Source organism: Cynara cardunculus (genome assembly GCF_001531365.2).
Source record: "Cynara cardunculus var. scolymus isolate 2C chromosome LG 10, CcrdV1, whole genome shotgun sequence".
NCBI classification, from domain to species: Eukaryota; Viridiplantae; Streptophyta; class Magnoliopsida; order Asterales; family Asteraceae; genus Cynara; species Cynara cardunculus.
Genome location: NC_037537.1, coordinates 10,740,588 through 10,752,647, shown reverse-complemented (window position 1 = coordinate 10,752,647; position 12,060 = coordinate 10,740,588). Strand labels below are relative to the sequence as shown.

Genomic DNA, 12,060 nt, shown 5'->3' with positions numbered 1-12,060 from the left:
TGTGTGTCCACAATCACTGATCAATTCTTCATATCATCATCACAATCATGGCAGATTCAGATTTAACAATAAGAACATCAAGAACAGTTGAGAGGAAAAGTCAAACAATACAATTCAGTCAAACCTCTTATTATGAATCTGAATATTACAATAAGTTTTCCTTCTACCTTCTAATTACAAAGACTAAACTATTTATATGGTCAACATTCTAAACAAAGTCAAAGTCAAACCTGCCTAAGAAAAGTCAAACACGCTAACTTTTACAATAAAGGCTATTTATAAACTTTCCAGACGAATACAATTAATACTGATTTCTCAGTCCTAACACTTCCTTCTCATTATCGTCAGATTCTGATTCAGAATCTTTTATGTCCACCAACAAGATTCTAATTTCACCAGTTAACGATGATGCATCAAAGGTAAAAGAAACCAAGGACTCTAAAGCGTTGCTTAAAAAGTTCACTAATTCGAAAGAAGAGTTGGTCAGTTTGAACACAAAGCTGCAGACTTTTGAAGATGAAAATACTAAGCTGAAGAGCAGGATGCATGAGAATGAATCAATTATTGAGATTGCATCAGATATGCAGTCTCAGCTGGAGTTGGCACAAGATGGTAATAGAACTCAATATGCTTATCTTGAAAGCTAAGAAAGCCAAAGTGGTTGAGTTATAGAAGCAAGTTGCTGATCTTAAACTTGTGATTTCTGACTCTAGTTGTGAGATTGAAATAATGGGAGTACAATTAAAGGAATCAAGAGAGAAACTCTTAACAGCAGAGGATGAAATTTCAAATCTGAAGCGTGAGCTTGGATCAACTTAGCAAGAGGCAATTTGATTCAGAGAAAAACAAGGTTCTTGTATTACAGAAAGAAGCGTCCTTATATGTAGCTGATATATCAGTTCGTGAGGATCAAATCGCAGAACTTAATACCAACATCACTCAGTCCATTTCCAAAATTTCACTACTGAAAAGTGCCCATGAGGCCAAAGAGGATCGCTGGAATACTGATATCGAAATGCTGAAAAGAGGTTTGGTGTTGAAAGAAATATTTTTTATAGCAAAATAAAAGCATAGAGTTGAATACTACAAAGCTTTCATAGCAAATCTCTAAATTTGAACAAATTATCATCATGGAAAGAGCCAAGTTTGATAATGAGAGGAAAGAGTATTTGGAAGATTATGAAAAGAAACATTTGGAAATGTTCGATAGCATTGTTGTCAAGTAGAAAACTTTAAATGAGGAAAGAAAAGTTTTTGCTTTAGAGAAAAATAATATTGCGAAAAAGAATGCACCAATAACTCTTTTGTTAGGATACTTTATTTGTCTAATCATTGTTGGGGTAATTCACTTTGAAGATCAATAATCAAGATTTAGATTCTCTCTTAATTTCTACTACCCTCAAGATTCTTGATTTGCCATTTTGGTGTTTTTGATCATTCATGAAGATTGATTAAACAATATGGGATTCATATTTAGTATCAGAGCAAACTGCAGCAATTTTGATTAAGAAATTGCCCGGAAATCGAGAAACTTTGCACAAAATTCTGGAAATCTGCACATTTTCGGACTATTTTCTTTATGTGTTCTTGAGTGTTCTTGATGAAGAAAGAAATTTTTTTGCTTTAGAGAAAAAGAATACTGCGAAAAAGAACGCAAAAATTACTAAAGATCTCACTGAGAAAAAGAAATGGCTTGACATTGCTTCAGATAATGATAAGAGAAGTTTTGAAGAAGAAAGAAAAGAATTTGAGATAGAAAGAAATGATTTTGAAAAGTTAAGAAGAGAGTTGGAAGGTAAGTTCTCTGAAACTTCAAAGAAATTGTCTAATTTAAAGACAGACCTTGTAACTGAGATGAATATGAGATCTGAACTTAATAGGCAATATGATTTAGTTACTGAAGAGAGAGATCAGTTGCTAAAGAAAATAAAAGAATTTTCTGAATCAAGTACCGAAAGCTCAATTATTTCTCAATCTAAGTGTAAAACCTGCTTGTATGACTGTTCCAATGTTAAATCCAACAGTTAATCAAGTAGTCCAAAATCAACTGTTTCAAATAGCAAGTCTCGTATTTCAAATCAGTTTTACAATGGTTATGTCACTTAATCAAACAATAATTTTTCAAAAGTAAAACAAGTTTGGGTGAATAAAGCTAAATCTGTTAATTCTCATAAATCTGTTGATAATAAGAATTCATTTGTGAATGATACTATTCTTCCTTGCATTGTGAAGTCTACTAATCAGTTGATCAGTCTTAGCAAGAGAAGAATTTGATGCTCAACTTGTAGAACAAATGATTTCATTAATAAGAAGAAGATGAATAGATGGTATTATAACAACTGGTATGAAAAAAGTTGGAATGGAAACACCAGATATGAGAACACTGGTATGAGAATAACATATATAATTTTGATTGGTATGATTCTTATTGCATATCTGATTTACCTGTTAAAAGAACCAAAAAGAAATTATCTGATAAGAATAGATGGTATGGCAATTATAACATGCCTCAAACCAGTACTAACAAAGTAGGACCCATGCTTGTCTGGGTACCAAAATCTACTTAATTTGTTTTGCAGGTGTGTCATATGTTGTGCTGATGTGAAACATTATTTATATGATATACCGATGCAGGGGGAATGTGTAATTTGTCTGAAGATAGTTTCTGAACACCCAGTTCAGGACTCTGAAATGACTGAATTCAAACATGCCATGACAATGCTGACAAAAGCATTCCAAAAGAAGTTTCAGAAAAAACCGCATTCGAACAATCAGATATTCTCTTCAGGCTCAAAATACGAATTTAAAGATAAATTCGGTGAGAAGAAGAAATATGAAGACTACCTTTGAAGAGAAAGTTTTGTTAAAGTTTAATTCTGAAGATTGTTATTGTTTTTGTTCTACATTGTTAAAAAGAGAAGATCATCGCGGTTCTACATTCGAGGGGAGAATGTTAGAAGATCTTTCTCAAATAATGATCATCTGAAGATTTCAAGTTGGAGATTGTTTTGAAGAAGACATAGAGTGCTTAAAGCAACAAAGTTCAAACGAGACTCAAAACACGCGAATTCCTTTCAAGTCTGAATACAAAGGGGGAGAATGTTAGGACTAAAAATTAGTGATAAACTGTATTCGTCTTGAAAGTTAATTTTGTCTATAATTGTATTAAAGTCATCGTGTTTGACTTTTCTTAGATAGTTTGACTTTGACTATTTGTGTTTAGTTTGGCCCTATATAAAGGATAAGCCTTTGTATTTTTTTGTAAGAATTCTATTGCAATATCATTTTACGTAACAAGTAATTGTTGACCACATTTGGGTGTTGACCTTTTCTCTCTACTCTCTCAAGTGTTCTTACAAGAAATATCAAGATCTGCCATTGATTAATTGAAGCTTTAATGAAGATTGATTAAATTTGGATCTACAATTGGTATCAGAGCAGAAAAATGCAAAGAAATCGTTGAAAGAAATCAGATTTTGAAGAATTTTTTCGAAGGTTTTTTCTGATATGTTTGTGTTCTTCTTTGTGTTCTTAATTTTTCTTTGAATTTGATCCGAATTTTTTTGAAAAGTATGTGTTTTTGTGTTTAAACCGTGATCAATCTGCTCGGAATTTAAATGTGAATCTTTGTTATTCACAAACTTTTGAGATTTGATCATTTTATTTCAATATTTGTTTGTTTTTTGTGTTTTAGAAATTTTTTGTGTTTTTGATTTTTTTTCAAAAATTTTGTGTTTGATCCAAATTTTGGTGTCAAAGTTGTTGTTTTTTGTGTTTTTGTATTTTTTGATCGAATTTCAATTTTTAATTCTTTCAAAGTTTTGTTTTCGGCCTGATATCATATTTTTTTACAGCCCAAGGCCCATCCGGATTGGGCCCAATTAGAATAAATCGCTCAGGCTCTACATTGCTTATCAGGCTCAGGTATCACTTGGAATTCATCGCACAGACTTGACATGGTTAAATCGCTTGCCTCATAATCAATCAGACTTCAAGATCTTAAGCGGATTCATTCAATGCTTGTCCGAGTTCTGTAAATCGCTCAAATCTTAGTCTCTGTAGATTGTAAATTGGACATTGCTTAGCCGGTTTATTTTGTTCCTCGCACAAAGCTTGAGAGGTTGAGTGTAAATCGTTGACAACTTGATAGGACAAGTGTTTAAATTGCAGAACACAGATTGAGATCAAGAGATTAAATCGCTGACAGCTTGTGTGGACTGTGCTCTAAACCGGATACAGCTTGTGCGGACTGTGGTCTAAACCGGTTACAGATCGAGCGATTTAGTATTTATTTCGCAGATGACGAGCGGACAAGGGACTTGCAGATTGAGCGATTTAGTGTTTAAATCGTTGACTACTTGAGCGATTTAGTGAGTTATCCGCACACTGCTTGAGCGAACTAGGTAGTTCATCGATCACAGCTTGATCGATTTAGGGATTATATCGCAGACTTCATCGGTTTATGAACTAAATTGAGCGATTTAGTGTGTGCATCGATCACAGCTTAAGGTTTGAGCGGTTTTCTAAATCAATTTTCTGGGTGAAGCATAAATCGGACATTACATTGGGTGAAGCATAAATCGCTCACATTCTAACCAGAAGTAGCTTGATTGATTTCACCTTCATCACACAGGTTATTGTTCAATTTCTGTTGTGTATAAATCGAAGACTGACCACTGTTCAAAATTCACTTTAATAGCAGGATGTTGTTCGATTGAGTTAGGAAGCTGGAGTTGATTGAGTTAGAGCAGTAACTGGTGTAGAAATTAGTCGGTCTTGGCTTCAATTTGAACAGCTTTCTATGTAAATAAAAAACAATTTGGTTCTGGAGTGAATATGAGTGTGTAAATCTTTGTCAATCTGATTCTGGTGTGAAGAGTCATTTGATTTTATCTTAGTCTGCAATTATATTATCTGGTTCATCTTGTCGAAAACAATTGATTTATGTTTGTGAGTTCTTTGTGTAGATCAGTCATCATCATATTGCATAATTTTGTTACAGCAACTCTAAACAATACCACTGCTTGCAATTGCTTGGGATTTCATAATGATTTTCTGAGCTGCATAAAGGAGGGTTGGTTCCTACTACAGAAACACAAAGACATAGTGGATCCTTATCACTAACAGCTGTTGTGGTAGGCTTAGTTGCCCATTTTGCTGTGTGGAGGATCTGTATTCAACGATTATAGCCAGAATGTTGCTAGCACAACTGTTCATTTGGTGTAAAGCACACTGATCTAGAGCTTATTACTTCACCTGAACAAGTGTCATCCGTCACTGCATGTTCTTATGGGGATGTTGTATTCGATACCGAAGCTTTGGATAGTATAGCAGCTCTACCTGGAAGTGTTTTGCACTCTTCCTCAGGCCCATCAGCAAAGAACTCCTTCCAACAGCAACCTTTTCATAAGAGTCATGACAGAAGCTCAATTGGGGAGAATAAAGTGATTTCTTGCAGACTGCCATCATGCCATACAATTGAAGGTTGTTTGTCTCAGATTTGCTGCTGAAAATCTTGCACTTGCAACTGTAATGTGATCAGATGGGTTTGAGTATTTGATAGAGAACTGCCCATAGTTGCAATCTGAGATTCAGAAGAAGAGTGGACTCTGGTGTGCAGATTGGTATCATAGTTGTGTATTCCAAACATACAGCAACCATTTGAATTGATCGAGACTTTCATTTGGTGTAATCATATTAAGGGATTCTGTTACGGCTCTTAATTGGTTCGTAATTGGCTCATATTCTCGAACTTTGTTCTCGGACAATCTTTTAGCCTATAACTTTGTTTGGTATTCTGTAATCCTTGTAACTGTTTTTATTTTGTTTTGAACTTCTCTCATTTTAATTTTTTTAGGTCTGAAATTCAGTGTAAAATTTGTATTCGTCTTGAAAGTTAATTTTGTCTATAATTGTGTAAAAGTCATCGTGTTTGACTTTTCTTTTAGTTTGTTTGACTTTGACTTTGTCTATATGTTTGACCCTATATAAAGGGTAATTCCTTTGTAATTTGGGTAGGATTCTCAATTGTAATATCAGTTATGTAAATAACAGTTTGACCATATTTTGGGTGTTGACCTTTTCTCTCTACTCTCATATGTTCTTACAAGAATTATATAGATCTACCATTGATGAATTGAAGCTTTCATGAAGATTGATTAAAATGGGATCTACAATTGGTATCAGAACCGGAATTGCAAGAAATCACGAAGAAGAAATCAGAATTTTTGAAGATTTTTCGAAGATAATTTTCTGAATTTTTTTTTTGTGTTCTTCGTGTTCTTATTTTTTTCTTTGAATTTGATCCGAATTTTTTTTGAAAAGTTTGTGTTTTTGTGTTAAATCTGTGATCATTGTGTGTGTTTTTGCTTCGTGAATCTTTGTTATACACAAAGATTTACGTTTTGATCTTTGTTTCTTCAAGTTTTAGTGAATTTTTGTGTTTTGAAAGTTTTTCGTATTCTTGAATTTTTTATTAAAACCAGTGTTTTTTATCCACTTTTTTAAAAAAATTTGTTAGTTTTGTGTTGTTGCATTTTTTTTAATCTCTCATATCTCATCCGTTTTACAGCCCAAGGCCCATCTGATTTTAGCCCACACTTCATCCGATTTAGGTTCATAATATGTTTTATCGCTTAGTCCATCATAAATCGCTTGCCTTATAATCAAGATCTTAAGCGGATTAGTGTTTAAATCGCACACAGCTTGTGCGGATTGTGGTTTAAACAGGTTACAGATTGAGCGATTTAGTGTTTAAATCGCTGACTTCTTGAGCGATTTAGGAATCTGCTTGATCGATTTAGGGATTAAGTTTGAGCAATTTACAGAACCTGCTTGAGCGATTTAAAAATTTGTTTGAGCGATTTAGGGGAATCTGTTTGAGCGATTTAGAGACTATATCGGTCACTGTTTAATCGATTTAAAGTGTTAATCGATCACAGCTTGATCGATTTAGGGAGAACTCGTTCATCAATCTTACCCAAAAGCAGTCGTCTGTATTCAAGGTCATACTTGGACACCCTTTGTCCGGGTTCAAGTCCAAAGGAGCAGGAAGAGACCAGTCAGGTGCTCACTCAAGTGCTCCAAGTAGTGAATAATGTTGATGAAGTAAACAGTGAAGCCCGCAGGCAGAGTTTCCAAGGGTTAAGTTGCAGGAAGCATCTGTGCAGGTGTCCCATGAGTGGAAGGTGAAACCTGTGATTGTTTTTCATTCTCATAACCACTGACTTCTTTGGAATGTTCCACAGGAACCTGAATGTTTAGAACAGCATATGCTGGTTTCATACCCAAATCAGAGAACTTTTGCGCCATATCCTCAAACATCTTAAGCTGTTAGATATCTTGTTAGGACTGAAAGTCAGTGTAAAATTGTATTCGTCTTGAAAGTTACTATTGTCTATAATTAAAATAGACATCGTGTTTGACATTGTTTGTAAGGTTTGACTTTGACTAGGCTTTTATAGTTTGACCCTATAAATAGGGTGCTAGTCTTGTAATTGTTTGTAGGAAGCTTATTGTAAAATTCATTTACGTATAGTGAAGTTTAACCAAGTCTAGAGCATTGACTTTCTCTCTCAACTCTCTCTATGAAGTTCTTAATGTTCATATTCAGATCTGCCATGAATTCTTACAAGTTTTATGAAGATTGATCTTATCAGGGACTCACAATTGGTATCAGAGCAGAGTGTGCAAGAAATCAAGAGAAGAAATCAGTGTTTTTGAAGATTTTTTGAAGATTTTTTTTGGAATTTATGTGTTCTTCATTTTTTTTGTTCTTCAAGTTCTTCATTTTTTTTGATGTTGATGCAATTTTTTTTTTTTAAATTGTGTTTTCGTTTTAAAACCGTAATCGTTGTACGTTTTTGCTTCGTGAATCTTTAAAGATTTGCGTTTTGATCTTTGTTTTTCAAGTTTTGGTGAAAATTTGTGGTTTTAAAAGTTTGTGTTCTTGATATTTTTTTTCAAAAAGTAAGTGTTTGATCTATTTTTGGTTAATAATTTTGTGGTGTTTGTGTTTTTGGGCTTTGTAGGTTTTGTGTCAACCGATTTATAGTCTTGTAATATTTTTTCTTTGGACTTGAATCATATAAGGCCCAACCGATTTAGGCTAGGCCCATTCTCTCTCGACCAAGTTTTTTCCACACAGATTCATACGGATTTGATGTACATCGTTTAACTCCTCATCCAGTTTCTACTCGAATCGATCAACAGTTCATCTGATTTCAGTAAATCGTTGAAAGTTTAATCAATTTAGGAATCTGCTTGATTGATATAGTTGATTGTGTGAGCGATTTAATTTTAGGGCTTGAGCGATTGAGAATTGGTTGAGCGATTTGAGCAATCTCGGACACCCCTTGATCGTATTCGGTCATATTACAATCAGAGTTGAACGGATATTTCAGCGATTTAATGTTGGTATTGAGCGGATATTTGAGCGATTTAATGTTGGTGTTGAGCGGATATTTGAGCGATTTAGTGTTGGTGTTGAGCGGATATTTGAGCGACTTAGTGTTCGTGTTGATCGGATATTGAGCGATTTAGTGTTAGTATTGAGCTGATATTGAGCGATTAAGACATTGCCTTAGGAGATTGTGTTGAACATTGACCGGATTCGCACACCCTTTGAGCGGAGTTATCCGAATACGTACATCAATTAAGCGGATTCAACCGGATTTCTCTTTATCTTCAACAAAGTAGTTGTCTGGTTTGAGGTAAATCGCATATCATTCAATCATGAGGTAAGTCATCTGCTTCACCTAATTAGAGGTTAAATCGTTCATTGATTTGAATTAGACTTGTCCGGATTAGGTTTAATCTGTTAACAGTTCTTTCGATAACATGTTTCATTGTTCAAATAAATCTCATACTATCCAGGGCTTTCCTGAAACAGTCTTGAATTCGCTCATCTGTTAATCTGTTAATAGTCCTGTTATCTTGACATGGTGATCTTTGTTCAAGGATTCTGATTGTTGATTACAAATTCGCCCATCTGCTGGACATCTTCAGGGGATGTGCCTTGAATTGTTCTTTACATTTTCATGTTAGTCAAGGGCTTCTTTTGCATTTTGCACAGTCCCAAGGACTATTTCTACGTTCAACTAATCAGCCAAGTTAGACATAAATTTACTTTTAATAGGGAGTTGTTGATTCATCAGTGGAAGATAGTATTGCAGCTCACTGTGTCAATTTTTTGGCCTTTTAACAGCAGATGACAGATGTAAAGGCAATTTCATTTGTATTCTGATTTTGGTTTATTGTGTTTGTTGTTAGGTTGATATTCAATTCAGTCTTTTGATTGACCAAAGTGGTTCAGGAAATTTCAGTTGGTATCACTGTGTTTGATTGATCAAAGACACAGATTACAACTTGTGCGATGAAGGGTTAAATCAGTCACACCCCTTCACACCAGAAACTACAGAACCATCAGATGATCGTGGCCTTTAGGATTTTCCTGTTGTGAAACAGATTTTCTGTTGTGTTTGATACATCTGGTCATGGGAATCAACTGTCTGGACTGCTTAACATCAAACTCTTCAAATCTTTGAGTTCCAACAGTCAACTGGGAAGCAACAGGAGGGACTATCACAGCTGCTGTGTTGCTGTCTAAATACTTGGTCGTTTTTGCATCAAGTCAGCCGGATTCATAAATTGTTCAAAGATTCACAACAGGAAGGAGGCAGTTGCAGGTTTCCAGCCAGTTTGCTTGAAGCTACAATATTGATCGATTTTTAGCAGACTTGAAGCTGCAGTATTGACCGATTTAAAACAGTCTTGAAGCTGCAGTGATTGAATTTAATGTTCATGCAGTGAGTGATTAGTTTTCACATTGAGCAGACCTGACTGTATTCAAACAGTCTTGATTAGTCTTGGTCAGCTAGTTATGAGCGGACTAAAGATCATGCAGTAGGTGATACTTCATGTTGTGAGCTGTTTTGAAGAAGTTTTGAGCAGTTTTTGTTAAGTGGATTGAGAAGCATAGTTAAGCAATTTAACTATATTAGTTGAGCGATTAACAGTTGGCTTTTTGATCGATTTAATCAGCATCTTGGTTGTTTTTAAACATCATCTTTGTGCGATTTATCTCATATATTGTGTGATTTATATCTGTGTTTCTATTTGTGACTGATTTTGACAGCATACAGATTTGTTTGTAATTTGTTAACTGTCATTCTAAATCACACAGGTCAATTGGTTACCACTCTTTTGGATTAAATACTACATATTGTTCTTGCAGGTGCTTTGTGAAGGGAATGCACACAAGTACAAGTCAACTGAAGAGGATTTGACGACTTGACCTCACAGCTTTGAGTAAAGATTGAGGATTTCTGTAAAATCCTAGAGGAAGGATTAGAGGCGCAAAATTATTTTGATAGTCTTGTGTAATTTTTTTTTACTTTTCTTATTTGTAGCTTATTTCTGTTTTGATCTTTGTTTTGGGCTTGTATCTTTTTGAGTTTTATTTTTTTAGATTTTAATTTTTGGATCATTGTTTATCTGTTTTTGTTTTGTGTTTTTGTTTGTATTTTGAGCTTAACTGTGTTTTTGATTTCTTTTAACTGATTTCACCGCATTTGATCCTAAATCAATCTTTCTGAAATGACAGCTTTTTACTAGAGAGATTACAGAGAGCTTAAAGAAAAATACGATAAACTAAATTCTGAGCTTAATAAGAATATATCATGGACAATTCATATGACTGACTATCATGAGAGAGAGAGAAAGAAGAAAAGAGAGTTTTGCAAGAAAAGCTGAGCGATCTGATGAAAACTGGTTCTAATCCACAAGAGACAGTTAGTTTGAAGAAACATATTGAAGAATTAACAACTAAACTGCATAAGTCTGAACTGAAAGTTGATTTTTTGGAGAGGAATAAAGGTTTAGAAATTGAGAAGGTTTTATATGCAGAGAGAAATGAATTGGAGAAAGAAAGGAAAAGATTTGTTGATTTCGAGAAACGGTTTGGAGCTGAACGTATATCTTATGAGAATAAGATAAATTCTCTTGAACTGAATGCTAAAATGCTGTTAAAGCAAATCTCAGATTTTGAGCAGCTGATCATCTTGGAACGAGCCAAGAATGATAAAGAAAAGAAAGACATCTCCGAAGACTATCATAGTCAATTACAGAAATTATCTGAAAGCATTGATCTAAAGCAGAAGGCTTTAGACGAAGAGAAGAAGCAATTTGCTCTTGAGAAAAGAAATACTTCAAAGAAGTATACATCAATTGCTAAAGAGCTTGCAAATAAGAAAAAGTGGCTTGATATCGCTTCGGAGAATGACAAGAGCAGCTTAGATGAAGAGAAACGAGAGTTGATAAATCAGAAGAGAAAGTTTGAAATGCTTCGGAAGGAATCTCAAAAAGTCTCATACATACAGTACATCTGTTGTACTGAGTATATATGTTATACTCACAGGCCAATCTTTTTATAAGATTGAAAACAATTTCATTCGTTGAAATTGGTTGTTATCTTCCCATTCCCTTAATCTGAAAATATTAAATAAGTGGATTTGAAAAGATCTACTTACAATTTTATGAATTGACGGCTTACGCGGAGGATTTCATTCATTCTTGTGTATGATGGAATGATTCTCATTTCATTATAAGGGGGAGTATGTAATAATGAATGAAATGTCCAATTCCGAACATTATAAAGGGGAATCTGATGTAAAAATCAAGGGGGAGTAACTTCAAAGATGACAAAAGACTCAAAGAAAGTGCGACTGGAGATAATTACAAAGATTATTCCGATGCTACAATGTCTGAGAGTTGTTGAATGTGAAGATCATCATTTCAACGGTTTATTGATAGGGTTTTCGCGTCGTAAAAGAGATAGTTAGTGATTTCTTGTATGAAGATCCTTTGAAGATTACATTTTGTACATTGTTTTTTGAAGATTACTGTTCTACATTGTCAAAAGAGAAGATCATCGCGGTTCTACATTCGAGGGGGAGAATGTTAGAAGATCTTTCTCAACAAATTATTATCTGAAGATTTCATGTTGAAGATTGTTTTTTTGATGTTTCTAAAGAAGTCATCTTTCTCAACAAATTATTATCT

At 34.2% G+C, this 12,060-nt stretch overlaps 1 pseudogene; it reads left to right on the top strand.

Moving 5' to 3' along the window:
- Positions 1-12,060, top strand: part of LOC112519976 — a 20,376-nt pseudogene that overhangs the window by 7,162 nt on the left and 1,154 nt on the right.